This window comes from Eptesicus fuscus, chromosome 1, assembly GCF_027574615.1.
Source record: "Eptesicus fuscus isolate TK198812 chromosome 1, DD_ASM_mEF_20220401, whole genome shotgun sequence".
In the NCBI taxonomy this organism is placed as follows: Eukaryota; Metazoa; Chordata; class Mammalia; order Chiroptera; family Vespertilionidae; genus Eptesicus; species Eptesicus fuscus.
In genome coordinates this window covers 67,945,083-67,962,396 of record NC_072473.1, presented here as the reverse complement: position 1 = coordinate 67,962,396, position 17,314 = coordinate 67,945,083, and positions in this window count along the sequence as shown.

The following is a 17,314-nucleotide window of genomic DNA, read 5'->3' as shown; positions in this document are numbered from 1 at the left end:
TGTAGATTATTTGAATGATACACTTTTTCTTCAGAAGATTTTATTTTTTTCTTGCAAGGCACATAGGGTAGAGGCTAATAACTATTCAACCAGAGATTGAACTATTTTGAGGACATGCTGCAGTACAGGTAAGTCTCCCAACTACCTCTGATCACTTATCCTCTAACATAGCCCTCTGGTGGCCATAACAAAGAGACAAGGATTGACTGAGATCCCTCTCCACTCAGCAGATATGTCTCCATAGCACCATAAGATTGCTAAATATTCTAAAATGGTTTTCCAAAGACTTTCTGCTTAGTTACTTAACCTTTTGCCCCACATAACTTTAGGATTTAGCAAATCTTATCAGGGTAAACCAACCCCATTCCATTCTTAGTGGGGACCTGGACCCTCAAGTCTTTGGTTGTTTTTGTTTGTTTGTTTGTTTGTTTCCAAAACTCTGCTCTTTTGTTTTGTGCTTCATAGCAGCCTCTCTATTTGGGTAGGGAATAAGGGAGTGGATGTCCAGAATCTCAGGCTTTTTGCCTTATTTTCAGTATTAGCAAATGTCTAGAGAAAAAAAAAGTATGGATGCAGAATGTCACCTCACCTCTATGTGGATCCTTCTCCAAAATCTTATCTCCTGAAGTTCTTGTTGCCTAAATAGTTTTCTGATGCAGACAATCTATCTATCTATCTATCTATCTATCTATCTATCTATCTATCTATCTATCTATCATCTATCTATCTATCTATCTATCTATCATCATCATCATCATCTTTTTATAAATTTAAATTCAATTAAATTATATGTGTAACTATATTATGTTTACATATATGCATATGCGTGCTCTTTGCAGGAGAGTTTCTATGCCACAAGCTATTTTATTTTAGAACAAATCAGCATTTCTCAAATCTGTATTTATGTTAACATCATCTCAAGAATTATTTTAAAATACAGATTTTCAGTTCTGCCATAAACCAAACAAGTCAGTGTGTCATAATATTGGACTTAGGGGACTGACTACTTTAAAAAAACACCTCTAGGTGATATGTATGGCTCCATTCTGAGATTAATAATTGGGTATAGGTGACCTCAAATGCCTTTTCCAGCTCCAACATGTAATTATTTTATTATATTTTTTATTAAGGTGAGAAATAATGAAGCTTAGGAGTTCTGCTAAATGCTTATATCACTTTGAGTCAGTGAAAAACTTCACCTTGTTCATCTAACCCTTTCCAAAAAATATAACAACTGTCTTTTGTTGTACTTGATTTTAGAGTCAAACAAAAATCTATAAAGCATTTGGTTTTATCAACATTTCTGCTAACATCACAACCCTCAGGGATTCTTAGTTTTGTGGTTATTTCCCTTTTATTTACACATAAGTGAGAGAGTGCAATTTTAACATAATGGCTGTAAAACATGAACTCTTCAGCAAATTAACAATTGTTTTTAGAAGTTTTGGTGACAGTACTTTCTCAGTAAGCTTTCAATGGCACATATGGGTCTCAGTTCTATCTCTGTGTATGCATTTTTTCAATAACTAAAAATTTAGGTGATTAAGGTACTATAAGGAAGGAAAACACATCTTCCAGAAGAAAGATATTGTGCCTATGTCCTTATCATGGTATAGTGCTAAGCACAACATCATATACTGGTTCTAAATAAAAGGCTTGAAAATATTTAATGTTTATAGAACATGAATTCTTTCATAATATGATGCCTCTTTGCTGGGTAATTTAGCTCCAAATATTTCTTGTAATTTAAAGAAATGAGGATTATACTTGGGTAATGTCTTCCAAATAAATTATTTTCATGCTCCCAAATTGAAAGAAAAACTACCTCTCCAGAACAAAGGGCATAAGACTACAAATTGAAGTGCAATAATATAAACCTTGGATGTGTGTATGTGTGTGCATGTGTTGAAAGAGAGAGGGGGGGAGATACAGTGATAGAGACAGGAAATGCAATATTTATTTGTAGCTGGGTGATTCTGTCTCTCGGGTAAAATCTAATATCCCCCTCTAGTTTCATGACCTGTCAGTGGCTTAATTGGAGAGATTCTTCAGATGAAGAAACAGCTTTCAAAATTTGAAGGGGTAATTCAAAGAAAAATTAAGGTAATATCTGATTGATAGATTGGCTGATAGTGAAGTTATATTTTAAAACCTGGTACTCAAAGTCAAAGCAAAGGTAAAAAAAAATAATTATCTACTAAATCTATATAAAACTTCAGTATTCACGAAATTCACTTTAACTCAATCAATCACCAAACACTTGTTGAGTGCATGCACCTGAACTTTAAAGGAAATTTAAGTTTCTACTCATATATAATGAAAATAAGTGGAGAAAAATGGCCAGAAATCTTGCACAATCTCCGTGCTGGAGGTATTAAAAGATCATCTAATCCAAACCTTATTAAATGTCTGAATCTACAATAGATCATGTAGCCCACTTAAGGAAGCGTCTTCCACAAAAAAAAACAAAATACAAAAACCAACAAAACAAAACAAACAAAAAACAATAAACAAAACCCTCAAAATTTTAGAAAGCTATCTTAATAGGTCTCCCCACAAACTTCTATCCCTTAGCACTAATTTTGTATTGTAACGCATTAGTGAATCTTGCTTATAGAGTTTGTTTCTGATTATCCAAACTTGGGAGGTTGGAATGAAAAAGAATAGTCAGGTTTCAGCCAATTCATAGAAATAGCCTTACCGAGATTGTTTTTTATTGCTTTGAAAAGGTCAGAAGCCAGTATCATAATAATGTTAAGAGTTTAGATAGTACACTATTAGATAGTCAGGAATCAAAAAGTAACTTTGTACTGTTCAGTAGGGACCAGATAAAATAATGTTCTCATTTATTAAATTTGTCTTCTTTGGAAAAATAAAGTAGTTGAGACAAAAGTAGTAAGATTTCTTCTAAATTATCTGGATTTTTAGGAAGAAAAAAAGACAATGCTAGATAAGCCCCTTTTTCTGATGTAACAGCCTTCTGAAGAAAGACCAGGTTTTGCATTGATAATTTGGAGAAAATGTAAAAATTTGGAGTCTTTTGTATATGCAGTTTTATTCAGATTTAATTCATATACCATATACTTCCCTATTTAAAATATACAGTTCAGTATTTTAGTATATTTATGGAGTTGAGCAACCATCAGTGCAATCTAATTTTAGAGTACTTTTATCACCCAAAAAGAAACCCCATACCCATTAGCAGTTATCCCTAGTCTCCCATACCACACCCAGTTCTGGAGAACCAATAACCTACTTTATCTCTCTATAAATTTGCCCAATCTTGTTTTATTATATGGTATATCTTGGAGAATATTCCATGCATTCTTTAGAAAAGTGTGTATTTTATGTTTGGGTAGAATGTTGATGAATGACTAATAGGTCAAATTGGTTGATAGTGTTGCTTACGTCTTCTGTATCTTGCTAACATTCTATTTAGTTGTTTTATCAATTATTGAGAGTGGAACATTAAAGCATCAACTATTATTTTTATATTTTCTCTTTCTATCTTTGATTCTTTCAGTTTGAGATGAATATATTTGGAAGGGTCTATTGTTAGATACATATATGTTTAAAATTGTTTCTGTGCCAGCTAATTTGACTATTTTATCATTATAAAATGTATGTTTCTTCTAGTAAAAAAAAAATATCTTAAAATCTATTTTGTCTTATATTTTTACTAGAGGCCCAGTGCACGAATTTCGTGCATGGGTAGTGTCCCTAGTGGCTGCCAGCTGCCGGTCTGGGTCTCCCTTCGCACCTGCCTTGGCCTGGCACTGCCTGCTCACCTGCTCCACCATCCCACTGTGGTCCCACTCTCATTGGGGCCCATTGGGGCCAGCAGCATCTCCACTGCCACCAGCTGCCAGCGCTGCATCACCAAAGCCCACCATGTTTTGTGCTGCCCCTGGTGGTCAGTGCACATCTAACTTCCGGTCAGTTGAACACCTGTCCATGGGGACAATTTGCATATTAGCTTTTTATTATATAGGATACACACTTCAACCTCTCTTTTGGTTTCTTTTTGCACCACATTTTTTTTCATCTTTTTACTTACAAACTATTTGTCTCTTTGAATCTAAAATGCCTCTCTTGTACATAATATATAACTGGGCCATCATTTTTTTACCTGAATATGGTCCATACTTTCCCATTTCTTTGTGTGTCTTATAATTTTTTGTCAAAAACTGTACATTTTATATAATATTATGTGGTAAGTTTGTAAAACATATTCCCTCATCTTGCATATGTTCATTGTTCTTGCTAAGTTTTTGTCTTGATTTTTGTTTTATTTTCTTCTAATAAAAGGTAGTGTTATTTCTTATGTAATGTTTCTGGGTTAAATTTCTAAACTCTGTATTCTCTTTAGTCTGAGGTCACTGAAGTCTCTGCTTGGTTGTGTTAAGTGGTCACTTAATTGTTCAGAAATTTTCTTAAATGCCTTAAACCATAGGTCATATACACTTTGCTGAGTAGCTATGTGTGTGTATATAATGAATTCAACACTGCAGCGAACAATTCACAACATTGCCTTAACCTTCACTTACAAGGACTCAAGGTCAGGCAGGGGTGAAATATTAGGGTTTTCTCTTATTATTTTCCTGGGGATGTACACAATCCTGCCCATTTGCATATCCTTCTAGATTCCTAGAAATATTTCAAAGCTTTTCAAAGCCCCCATGGATATCTTGTTCTCAGATCTTCCTTTTAAATGCTTGCAGGGTCTCTTGTATGCCCCCAACTAATATTATGGCCTTAGGGGGATGTAATGTTAAACAATTGCGGCTATTTCTTTTTAAAAAGCACCCTGAGAATATGGATTTTCCTTTGGAACAAGCTCTGAACCAGATCAAATAACAAGAACACCCTATGAATGGGGCTTTTACTGGGAGCTGCAAAACAGGTCAAATTGTGACAGAGCTCTAGGGATTAGACTTCTCAGGAGCTCCAAACAGTCTTCCCCAACCAGTAACTGAAAGACTACACATTTTCATAGCTACCATAGAACTGGAGAGAGGGACATGTGAATAGACCAAGTTAAAAAATGACCTAAATCATGCTGTTTTTTATTTGTTTGTTTTTTTTCCTTTTTTACTGTGGTTCAGTAGTTTTTCTTGAATAAACTCCCTTCAGATTGTTGTAAGACTTTGGTTAATTTCCTGAATGCCCAAAATGTTAATTTTTATCATGCTGTGGTTTTATTCTTTTATGGAACAGTAGATTTAGAAAGACCCTCAGTCTACCATTCTGAGTTATGTCTCCCAACTGGATTTTTAAGCTAAAACGTTGTATTTTGTATTTTTTCATATATTTAGATTCATCTCATTATTTCAGACCACTGAATTCTTTTTACATGTTGGTTACATAATATATTAACTCATCCAATCGTATTGTAAATGTCCTTATCTTAATCATTAATTAAATTATTTAATTTACCTTTAGAAGATTTAGATTGCCAAGATCCTGCAGGCTCCTATAAAGACCACTTAGTGAAGAAGTTTCAGATTTCAATTATCCAAGTTCTTTTCAAATATGCCCTTTATCATACTGTCCTCACTCCTACTGATCAATAATAAATATCTATATGTATATTGTATACAATTTCATCTGGACAGCATTTAATTAATATAGGAGCTCCTCATTTATAACCTTACTAGGGGCCCAGTACATGAATTTGTGCACCTTGAAAGGAACCGTGGGCCATGAGGCTATGGTGGGCATAGGGGCGGGTCTCGGCCCATCCTCCATGCCCCCACCTAGCCCCTCCCGCCGCAGCCCCCTGGTACCCTGTCTGCCAGCAGTCTCAATCCCACCTCCACCACTCCCACATACTGATAGTGCCAGCCACACTCGCACCCGCTGATGGCGCGGAGTGATTGAGGCCAGCACCAGCAGCTGATGCAAGCGGGGCCAGCACCCTCAGTGGATGTAAGCAGTGGCTGCTGCCCTGATTGCCCCTCAGGAGCAGGGGGAGGTGGAGAAGTCCTCAGGGGCAATCGGGGCCAGCAGCTGCTACTTGTACCCACTGACAGTGCTGAGCGATTGGGGTTGGTGCCAGTCACTGGCAGTGGGTGCGAGTGGCAGCTCTGGCTGCAAGTGTAAGCTGGGCCAGCATCAGTAGTGGGTGCGAGCCCTGGGCGGGACCGCAGCACATGGGAGCAAGGAATTTTCAGTAACCACCAGAGGCTCACCTCAATGACAGCAACCGGCACCCTGCCTTGGTCTGGTGCCCCCACTCACCTGCTCCACCATTCTGCCAGGGCCATCACCCACCATGTTCCGCACTCGGCTGCCTGCTTCCGTTGCCTACCATGGTCCACGTGCACCCTCTGGTGGTCAGCGCACATCATAGCGACCAGTTGTTCAGTTGTTCGGTTGTTCCGCAGTTTGGTCTATTTGCATATTAGCCTTTTATTATATAGGATTTGTAATTTGGAGTTGTGTCTTTTACAAAGTTAAGTTATGCACATGCTATTATATAGGTCTTTGTTGCAGAGTTGGATGTAGAGAATAGAAACTTTAAATAGAATGAATAATTCTGCTTGCCATTCCACTCAAATAGCATATGCCTTAGAGTGATTGTGCTATGGTACATATGAATGTGTTATCCTCTCAGTTAGTTTAAGTTTCAATATATCTCCAATATTGCAAACATCTTGCCATACTCAGTGTGTTCCTTATTTTTAAGATATGTATTTTTCTTGCAATATGGCCCCTAAATGCAATCCAAGTATTTCATCTGGTGCTCAGCGGAAGACACAGCAATCTGTTCTGATACAGGAAGAAAAACTGGCTATATTGGTCTTACTGAAAAATAATATGTAGCTCTCAAACATTGTACTTCCCTAGAATAATTATAGCTGTATTCCATTTATGCCTTTTGAGCCAACTTTATAATTCATTCCCAGATACATCTATGCCATATAACAAACCTGGATCATTCCAGGGAAATCTTGTCTTGAACAATGGCAATAGCCTCCATTTTTTACTTTATTTCCCAGTTTATCCTTCAGTGTTGGCAACAAAATACAATCCAGATGAGAGAGACATAGCAGAGACACTGTCCTATGCAAATTGAATTAATCTTTCTTTCATCAAAATGGTGCTCTTTCCTGTGGATGCATTATATATTGTCCTCTTAGCTCAGTTTCACTAAATATATACCCAAATATTTTCAGTATGCTACCATTAAGTTGCAAACTCATCATAGTGACCCCTCAATAAAAGTTGATTATAAACTAAGCACAAGGTGAATAAAAGCTTGTCTGTCTATAACACGACATTTTAGACAATCCAGAGGCAGAGTTGAGCTTCTGCAATGACCTTGATACTAGGGTTTCATGATAATCATGCTGTCCAATGTGGTGCTCTAATGCTTGTCTAAAAGCTGTGGGTAGGCCAGTCTACAATTTCTAAAGAGTAAGCCACCGAGAGTTGCACTGTCAGGAAAGTTACTTATAGAAATAAAATAAGTTTGTTGAGTGAAATAATTCCCTCTCATATTTTGATAGCTTTGTTGCTTGAGAGGATTTGGCATTTTTAAAATAAAACCAGAGCTAGTCTGGTCTCGGAAGCAAACCTGGTCACTACAGCCACTCTGGTAGAAGACCTGCCACCCCAGCAGCAGAAGCGCGAACCCTGAGACCTCCTTCTCCAAAAGTGCTCCACTGAAAGCAGTAAGTACAACCTCCCCCTCCCCAGCGCCAGAACTCAGGACTCCCCTCATCCCCAGCCCATAGGCACCCAGGCACTCCACTACCCAGGCAGTGCTTGGGAACCACTGAGAGCCCCTGAGGGGGTGATTCTGCACAGTCAAGGGTGCGCGGCCCTACAGTAGAAGCTCTGAACTGCCTCTTCCTGAATAACTGCCCAGGGACACCCCTGCAGTGCGACTTCAGTGCCAGGGGGCTTCAGAGCTTTGCGCCGGTGGGCGCGCCACCAGTTCTCGCACACTCTATGGCTGGCAAACTCACGGCCACAGCAAGGGAAGGCACCCTGAACCCATATATCCACAGGGTCCTCTGGAAAGCTGCTTTGAGCCCCTGCTGGGTGTGATTCTGTACAGACAAGGGCGTGCTGCCCCACAGCAGAAAATCTGAACTCCTTTCTTCTGAATAACTTTCCACATACACCCTAGCTGTTTAACTTCAGTGCCAGAGTCTCTCAAATTGCATCAGAGGTGTGCTCCAGCGGGTGCGCCACCAGTTCCTGCACACTCCAGAGCTGGCAAACTCACAGCCACAGCAAGGGGAGGCGCTCTGAGCCCATATATCCACAGGGTTCTCTGGGGAGCTGCTTTGAGCCCCAGCTGGGAGTGATTCTGTACAGCCAAGGATGCGCTGCCCCACAGCAAAAACTCTGAACTCCTTTCTCCTGAATAACTTCCCACATACACCCTAGCTGTTTAACTTCAGTGCCAGAGCCGCTCAAAGTGCCTCAGAGCTGTGCGCCTGCAAAAACACCTCCACAGAAGGGAATTTACAACAGGCAGGCACCCTGAGCCCATTACACACAGGGTGCTAGTGGGAGCCACTGGGAGCTCTCCCAACAGACGGTTCCTGGGTGCCACTGTGAGTTCCCACTGGACACGCGTGATTTCAACTAAGGGTGCAAGACAGCAAAAACTGGGACACTCCACTCCATAGCTGCTGACTTTTAGACACCACAGTTGTGCCTCTCAAGCTTCCAGGCCTACATCAAGAGAACCCAAGTAGCTCAAGTAGGGAGCTACACTAGATTACCAGGCCCAGGAGAACTGAGAGATTATACCAGTAGCACCATCACCAAAAGATCCTGGGTAGCAAAGCAATTGGAACTACAAATAAAACATTACAGGAAAACATGGGGAGACAGAAAGGAAATTCTCAAAGGAAGGAACAGGAAGAATCACCAGAAAGGGAGTTAAATGAACTTGAGGCTAGCAGCTTAACATAGAAAGAATTCAGAGTATTCGTTATAAGGATGTTTAAACAGATGGATGACAAATACACACAACTCAATGAGAGCTATAAGGAGCTGAATGAAAATGTCACCAACATGAAAAGAAACCAAGAGGAGATGAAGAACGACATAGCTGCAATAAAGAACACAATGGAAGGCTTAAAGAGTAGAGTAGAAGAGGCTGAGGACCGCATCTGCGAATTAGAAGACAAGGTAAGAAAAAACACAAAAACACAGCAGCAACTGGAAAGAAGACTTAAAAAGCAAGAGGAGAGCCTAAGGGAGCTTCAGGACAACACAAAGCGAAACAACCTTCGAATAATAGGTATAAAAGAAGGAGAGGAAGAGAAGCAAGGAATAGAAAACCTGTTAGAAGAAATAATGAGAGAAAACTTCCCTGATATTGGTAAGAAAAAAACTATCCAAGTCCAAGAAGTACACAGAGTCCCAAACAAGTTGAACCCCAAAAGACCGACACCAAGACACATCATAATTAAATTGACGAACATCAACGACAAAGCAAGAATCTTAAAGGCTGCCAGAGAGAAACAGAAAGTTACCTACAAGGGATCTCCTATCAGAATAGCAACTGATTTCTCAACAGAAACACACCAGGCCAGAAGGGAATGGAATGAAATATACAAAGTGATGCAAAACAAGGGACTGAATCCAAGAATACTATACCCAGCAAGGCTATCATTCAAAATTGAAGGTGGAATCAGAAGCTTCACAGACAAAAAAGGGCTAAGAGAGTTCATCATTACCAAACCAGCAATGCAAGAAATGCTAAAGGGGCTGCTGTAAAAAGAAGAAAGAGAAAGGCAAGAAGAAACACAAACACTAAGGAAAAATATGTCAACAAACAGGTACTTATCAATAATAACAGTAAACGTAAATGGATTAAATGCACCAATCAAAAGACATAGGGTAGCTGAATGGATGAGAAAACATGACCCATATATTTGCTATCTACAAGAGACCCACCTTAGAGCAAAAGATTAACACAGACTGAGAGTGAAGGGATGAAAAAACATTTTTCAGGCAAATGGAAATGAGAAAAAAGCTGGGGTTGCGATACTTATATCAGATAAAATAGACCTCAAAGTAAAGACTTTAATAAGAGATAAGGAAGGCCACTACATAATACTAAAGGGAGCAATCCAGCAAGAAGATATAACTCTGGTAAACGTATATGCACCCAACGCAGGAGCGCCCAAATACATAAAAAATCTGCTGGAAGATATCAAGGGAGAGATCGACATCAATACAATCATAGTAGGGGACTTTACTACACCACTGACATCAATGGATAAATCCTCTGGACAAAAAATCAGCAAAGAAACAGCAATTCTAAATGACACACTAGATCAGATGGACCTAATTGACATCTTCAGAGTATTTCACCCCAAAGCCATGGGATATACGTTCTTCTCAAGTGCACATGGGACATTCTCAAAAATAGACCACATATTGGGTAACAAGCAAAGTCTCCCCAAATTCAAAAAGATTGAAATCATATCAAGCATTTTCTCAGACCACAATGGCATAATATTAGAAATAAACTACAATAAAAACATTCCAAAAAATTCAAACACTTGGAAACTGAATAGCATGCTACTAAACAATGATTGGGTTATCAATGAGATCAAAGAAGAAATTAAAAACATCCTGGAGACTAATGATAATAAAAACACAACAATGCAAATCCTATGGGACACAATGAAAGCAGTCCTTAGAGGCAAATGTATAGCTCTACAGGCCTACTTCAAAAAAACAAGAAAAAATGGTAATAGATCATCTATCTCAACAACTCAAAGAATTAGAAAGGGAGCAACAAGAAAAGCCCACAGTGAGCAGAAGAAAGGAAATAATAAAGATCAGAGCAGAATTGAATGACATAGAGACCAAAAAAACAATACACAAGATCAACAAAACCAAGAGCTGGTTCTTTGAAAGGATAAACAAGATTGATGAACCTCTAGCCAGGCTCACCAAGAAGCAAAGAGAGAGGACCCAAATAAACAAAATCAGAAATGAAAGAGGTGAAATAACAACAGACCCCACAGAAATACAAAGGATTGTCAAAAAATACTATGAACAACTCTACTCCAACAAACTAGACAACCTGGAGGAAATGGACACATTCCTAGAAAAACACAACCTTCCAAAACTTACTCAGGAAGAGACGGAAAATCTCAATAGGCTGATAACTATGGAAGAAATTGAAGCAGTTATCAAAAAGCTTCCAGCAAACAAAAGCCCGGGGCCAGACAGCTTCACAGAGGAGTTTTATAAAACATTCAAGGAAGAGCTAAAACCTATCCTCCTCAGACTATTCCAGAAAATCCAAGAAGAAGGAACACTTCCAAGCTCCTTCTATGAAGCCAGCATCACCCTAATACCAAAACCAGGAAAAGATAACACAATGAAGGAGATTTACAGGCCAATAGCCCTCATGAACATAGATGCAAAAATCCTCAACAAAATTCTAGCAAATCGAATCCAGCAATACATCAGAAAGATCATACACCACGACCAAGTAGGATTTATCCCTGGGATGCAAGGATGGCACAATATTCGCAAATCAATAAACGTGATACATCACATAAACAAATTGAGAGATAAAAACCATATAGTCATATCAATTGATGCACAAAAAGCATTTGACAAAATCCAACCCCCTTTCTTGATAAAAACTCTCAGCAAGCTGGGAATAGAAGGATCATACCTCAACATAATAAAAGCCATATATGACAAACCCACAGCCAACATCATACTCAATGGGCAAAAACTAAAACCATTTCCCCTAAGAACAGGAACAAGACAGGGATGCCCACTCTCACCACTCCTGTTCAACATAGTGTTGGAAATACTAGCCATTGCAATCAGACAAGAAGAAGAAATAAAAGGCATCCAAATTGGAAAAGAAGAAGTAAAATTGTCCTTATTTGCAGATGACATGATACTGTACATAGAAAACCCTAAAGACTCCATCAAAAAATTACTAGACTTAATAAATGAATTCGGCAGAGTAGCAGGATACAAAATAAATGCTAAGAAATCTATGGCATTTCTATACACCAATAATGAACTTACAGAAAGAGAGACTAAAAAAGAAATCCCATTTACCATCACACCAAAAAAATTAAGATAGCTAGGAATAAACTTAACTAAGGAGGTAAAAGACCTATACGCGGACAACTAAAAACACTGAAAAAAGAGATAGAAGAAGACATAAACAGATGGAAAAACATACCATGTTCATGGATTGGTAGAATCAACATCATCAAAATGTCCATACTACCCAAAGCAATCTATAATTTCAATGCACTACCCATTAAAATACCAACGGCATACTTCACAGACCTAGAACGAACTTTCCAAAAATTCATCTGGAATAAAAAAAGACCCCGAATAGCCACAGCAATCCTGAGAAAGAAGAACAAAGTAGGTGGGATCTCCATACCAGATTTCAAGCTGTATTACAAAGCCACTGTTTTCAAAAGTGACTGGTATTGGCACAAGAACAGACATATAGATCAATGGAATAGAATAGAGAACCCAGAAATTGATCCAAATCGCTATGCTCAATTAATATTTGACATAGGAGGCATGAACATACAATGGAGTCAAGACAGTCTCTTCAACAAATGGTGTTGGGAAAATTGGACAGATACATGCAAAAAAATGAAACTAGACCACCAACTTACACCATACACAAAAATAAACTCAAAATGGATCAAGGACTTAAACATAAGACAGGAAACCATAAAAATACTAGAGGAAGCTACAGGCAGAAAAATCTCTGACATATGCCAAAAGAACTTCTTCGCTGATACTGCTCCTAGGGCAATGGAAGCTAAAGAGAAAATAAACAAATGGGACTACATCAAAATAAAAAGCTTTTTCACAGCAAAGGAAACCATCAATAAAACAACAAGAAAGCCCACTACCTGGGAGAACATATTTTCCAATGCTATCACTGATAAAGGTTTAATCTCCAACATTTACAGGGAACTCATGCAGCTTAACAAAAAGAAGATAAACAACCCAATCAAAAAATGGGCAACTGATCTAAATAGCCACTTTTCGAAAGAAGACAGAAGGAAGGCCAAGAGACATATGAAAACCTGCTCTAAATCACTAATCATTAGAGAGATGCAAATCAAAACAACAATGCGGTACCACCTCACACCTGTCAGAATGGCCATTATCAACAAGACAACAAATGACAAGTGCTGGAGAGGATGTGGAGAAAAAGGAACCCTCGTGCACTGCTGGTGGGAATGCAGACTGGTGCAGCCACTGTGGAGAACATTATGGAGTTTCCTTAAAAAAATAAATGGAACTCCCATTTGACCCAGTGATCCCACTTTTAGGAATATATCCCAAGAAACTGGAAACATCAATCAGAAAGGATATATGCACCCCTATGTTCATAGCAGCACAAGTCACCATAGCTAAGATTTGGAAACAGCCTAATTGCCCATCAGCAGATGAGTGGATTAAAAAATTGTGGTACATCTACACAATGGAATACTACGCTGCGGTAAAAAAGAAGGAGCTCTTACCATTTGCAACAATATGGATGGAGATGGAGAACATTATGCTTAGTGAAATAAGCCAGGCAGAGAAAGATAAATATCACATGATCTCACTCATTTGTGGAATATAATGAACAACATAAACTGATGGGGGAAAAAATAGATCCAGAAACAGAGAAACATCAATCAGATCGTCAAACCTCAGGGAAGAAACTGTGAGGTAACCAGAAACCCAAGAATGCCTGAGAACGCCTTTCTAGCCACGCTAGCAATCATCAGATGTACGGTAATTTTACCTGGGACAAGAGGGTAAGTATTTTGATCTTATGCTCCTGACCCTTCATGGGTAAGACCCCTTACGTGGGCTGATCCCCTGACTAATGTAGTTACCAATAATACCAAACATCCTGGACATCTAGGAGGTTCAGGGTGGGGCAAGAAAGTATAAATACACAGGGGTCTCCACCCAGCTTCCCTTTTGTATGACACAAAATCAAAACAATGCCCCTTTGTGTGTACAATTAGAGAGAGGTTTCTGGCTTGTGTGGACACCAAAGAAAGGGTGTCACTACTATCACTACATGCCCCCGGTAGAGGTGCAGAAAATGTAACTAAGACCTTGTCTATTTAAAAAGAAATCGATAGCCAGTTTGAAAGGGAATTCCCATGGACTAGAACAAAGAATATCCTTACATGATATTATTCTACACTATCATTAAAATTTATTCCCAGATTTGGATCACCCCCAGTACTTATAATAGTTCCTCGCACCCTTGGGGATAAAAAAAAAAAAAAGTCATCCGTTTGGTGCTTGGAGACAAACTTAACACATCTCTTGATACTTTAGAATTACTACAGCATAATATACAATTATCCCAAGCAAACGTACAAACTAATTCTTTGAATGTCTGGCAGCAATTTAAAAAGGACATTTAAGGATTTAACCCTTTTTGTTGTGTGGAGGGCCTCCTGGGAGGGCACCTGAGCATTCTATATTGGTCCCTCTTACCCTTTAGGCCAAGAGAGACCCTCTTCTCACAATTCAATTGCTCACAGCTGTTGCATGAGCTCTCTGTTCATGTCGAGGTTGAAGTCTCGTGATGGCTGGTGCCCTGGATCTGTCTCTCACCCAGTGGGGCGAACTGAGCCCTCCCTGGAGAAGAAACCCGGGTTCCAAAAGATATGTGATCAGTGCTGGGGCCCCGCCAGCAGGCGAGGGGATCCCAAGGCAGGTGCTGGGCATGGAGGCCACGGGGGCATAGGCTACCAAGGAGACAAAACTGAACCTCATGTCACCCTGCTTGGCCCCGGAGGATGGCTGGTTAGCCAGAGACGGGTAAGATTCCTCAAGGAAGGAACAACCTAAGACAGGCACAGTCGCAGAGGGGCCATCAGGAGAGAATTTGGGGATCAACAGAGGTGGGGCACAGACCCTCATCCCCCCAACATTGCAAGGGCCTGAATCCTAGCCCCTTCTGAGGGAGGTCTCCTGCCCCCATGGCTGCTTCGTGCTTCCCATGCCCAGCTCAGATCAGGACCCAGGTGACCGACAGAGACTTGGCGACAGCAGCTGCCCTCTCACTCCAACAAGAATTGTTTGAATTGTCTTGTACCCCTGGTGTGGGGAAGTGGGTTTACAATATCTAAATCCAGCCTACCACCAGGAATGCTCAGGACCTACTCAAGAAGGCAAATAATCCCTTCCACCAATATTTACAGGGTAAAACAAGATTAATGTTAGAGTAATAAATTTGACAGTAAAATAGTAGTCAAGTTTTCAGGCAAATTTAAACTGGCTAGTTGAAACAAGCGAATATTCTAGAAAAATTAATTGTACTGGACAAAAAGGTGTTCCTAAAGTGTCAACTAAAATTTTTATTGGTACTTCATCTCATGATAAAATTGTGCACCATATAATGAACCTAAAACAGTAATATTATAGTGCAAAAATTAAAATTTAAAAGCCATCAAGACTACATTATAAAATTTTCAAAAGCCTCCTAACATTTAAATAAAAAAAGGAGGGGATAGTAGAGGAATATCATGTAAGGAAATATAGCCTGTAAGTAAATTACATCTAGAAAATTAATACTTTAGAAAATTAATTGTAAGGCTAAAAGCAAGACACCCATGAAAAACACACAAGGTGACAAAACAAGCCAGAGGAAAATCATTTGGGCAAAAATTGAAAAAGGATCCCCAGTCAAATTTATAGAAAATATTCCTTTATTAACTTTTGGTCGAGAATATGTTTGTATATTTTCAGAAAACAACTCCGAGACCATGTGGATTCCAGCAACAGAGGAATCGACAGGACTACTCCAGCCATGTAGACAGAAGAGAAGCAGTCCAGAGACGGAAAACGCTGATGTGGCCTTTCCATACTAGCAGTTAGCAGCTGTGCATCACTGCAGATTGCCCAGGACCAAACCAGACAGTCGGACCTGCATTACCACCATTTGTCCACCATCCAGAACTGAAATGTCAGTGCTGACATGTACACATAAGGAACTGCTGGACATTGAAATTGGGTCTCAAAAGAACTATTGGCCCAAAAAGAAACTCACTACAGACTGATTCATTTGCCTGTCATCATAACCATTATTGCTTGTCTCATTTTCAGTTCTTATAAGTGTATTTCTAATAGCACATGATCTCACTCACCTAGGGGAAATAATGAACAACATAGACTGATGAACAAGAACAGACCCAGAAACAAGGAGTCATGGATCAGACTGTCGGGCCTCGGGGGGAGGGTAGGGAAGGGTGGGGGTAAAGGGGGAGATCAACCAAAGGACTTGTGTGCAGGCATATGAGCCTAACCGGCGGTTAAGGACAACAGGGGGGTGGGGGCATGTGTGGGGAGGAGTGTGGGATGGGAATGGGGGGACGAGGACAAATATGTGATACCTTAATCAATAAAGAAATTAAAAAAAATAAAATAAATAAATAAAATAAAATAAAATAAAACCAGAAAGTTGAAGATTTTTTCTTTCTCTACTTAGCAGTATTTTCAGACCTTAGTAGTAGTATTCAGACTTCCTAACTCAGAATTACCCATAAAAATGCGAAAATGCAGATTCTCTGGCCTTTCCACCAGTTTCTGAAATATTCCCAGATGATTCTGATACAAACTACAGTATAAGCAGGTACCTCCAGATAATTCTAATATAAAACACAGTTTGAAAACCACTGTTCCAAGCATTGTGGACATCTCAGAAAGCAAAGCTGATTTTTTGAGTAAAGGAGGAAGAAAGGCTTTTCTCCCCCTCACCTTGCTATTCTTTACTTTGTTAACAATAGAGGTTTATGTTTTTTCTACCTTCAAAAAAAGTTCACATTTTTGCCATTTTAAGTTTGGATCAGTTTCAGCTTCCTTATTAGTGACCAAACAATACTACTCCATCACCCTGTGGTGAGGCTCAGAGAGCCTACCCAGTGGGAAGTCCTCTGCCTTTGCATGATAATCCTGACACCTGGTCTTCTGGTTGTGGTTAAGAATAGTTCCACCTGAACCTGGTTCACGGGAGGATTGTGTGATGGCTGCAGGACCACTTATTGATTTCAAAAATGTGTGGCTTGTTTTCCAAAAGAGGTTGGCTGCCATTGTGTTTTGAGTCACTTAATTTTAACCAGAAGAGCAACTGGAGAGGAAATTGATTTGAAAGATTTTGTTTCACTAGCTCTTTGATCTCCATCAGCTATTTAGGTAATAAGTGCACCCTTAACAGCATTGGATAGCAATGTTTGCTAGAGATTTGTTCAGGTGTAAGAAGTTAACTTCCTCTGTTATGGAGTTACTGTTGGGTCACCAAATGCCTTAGGTGAGA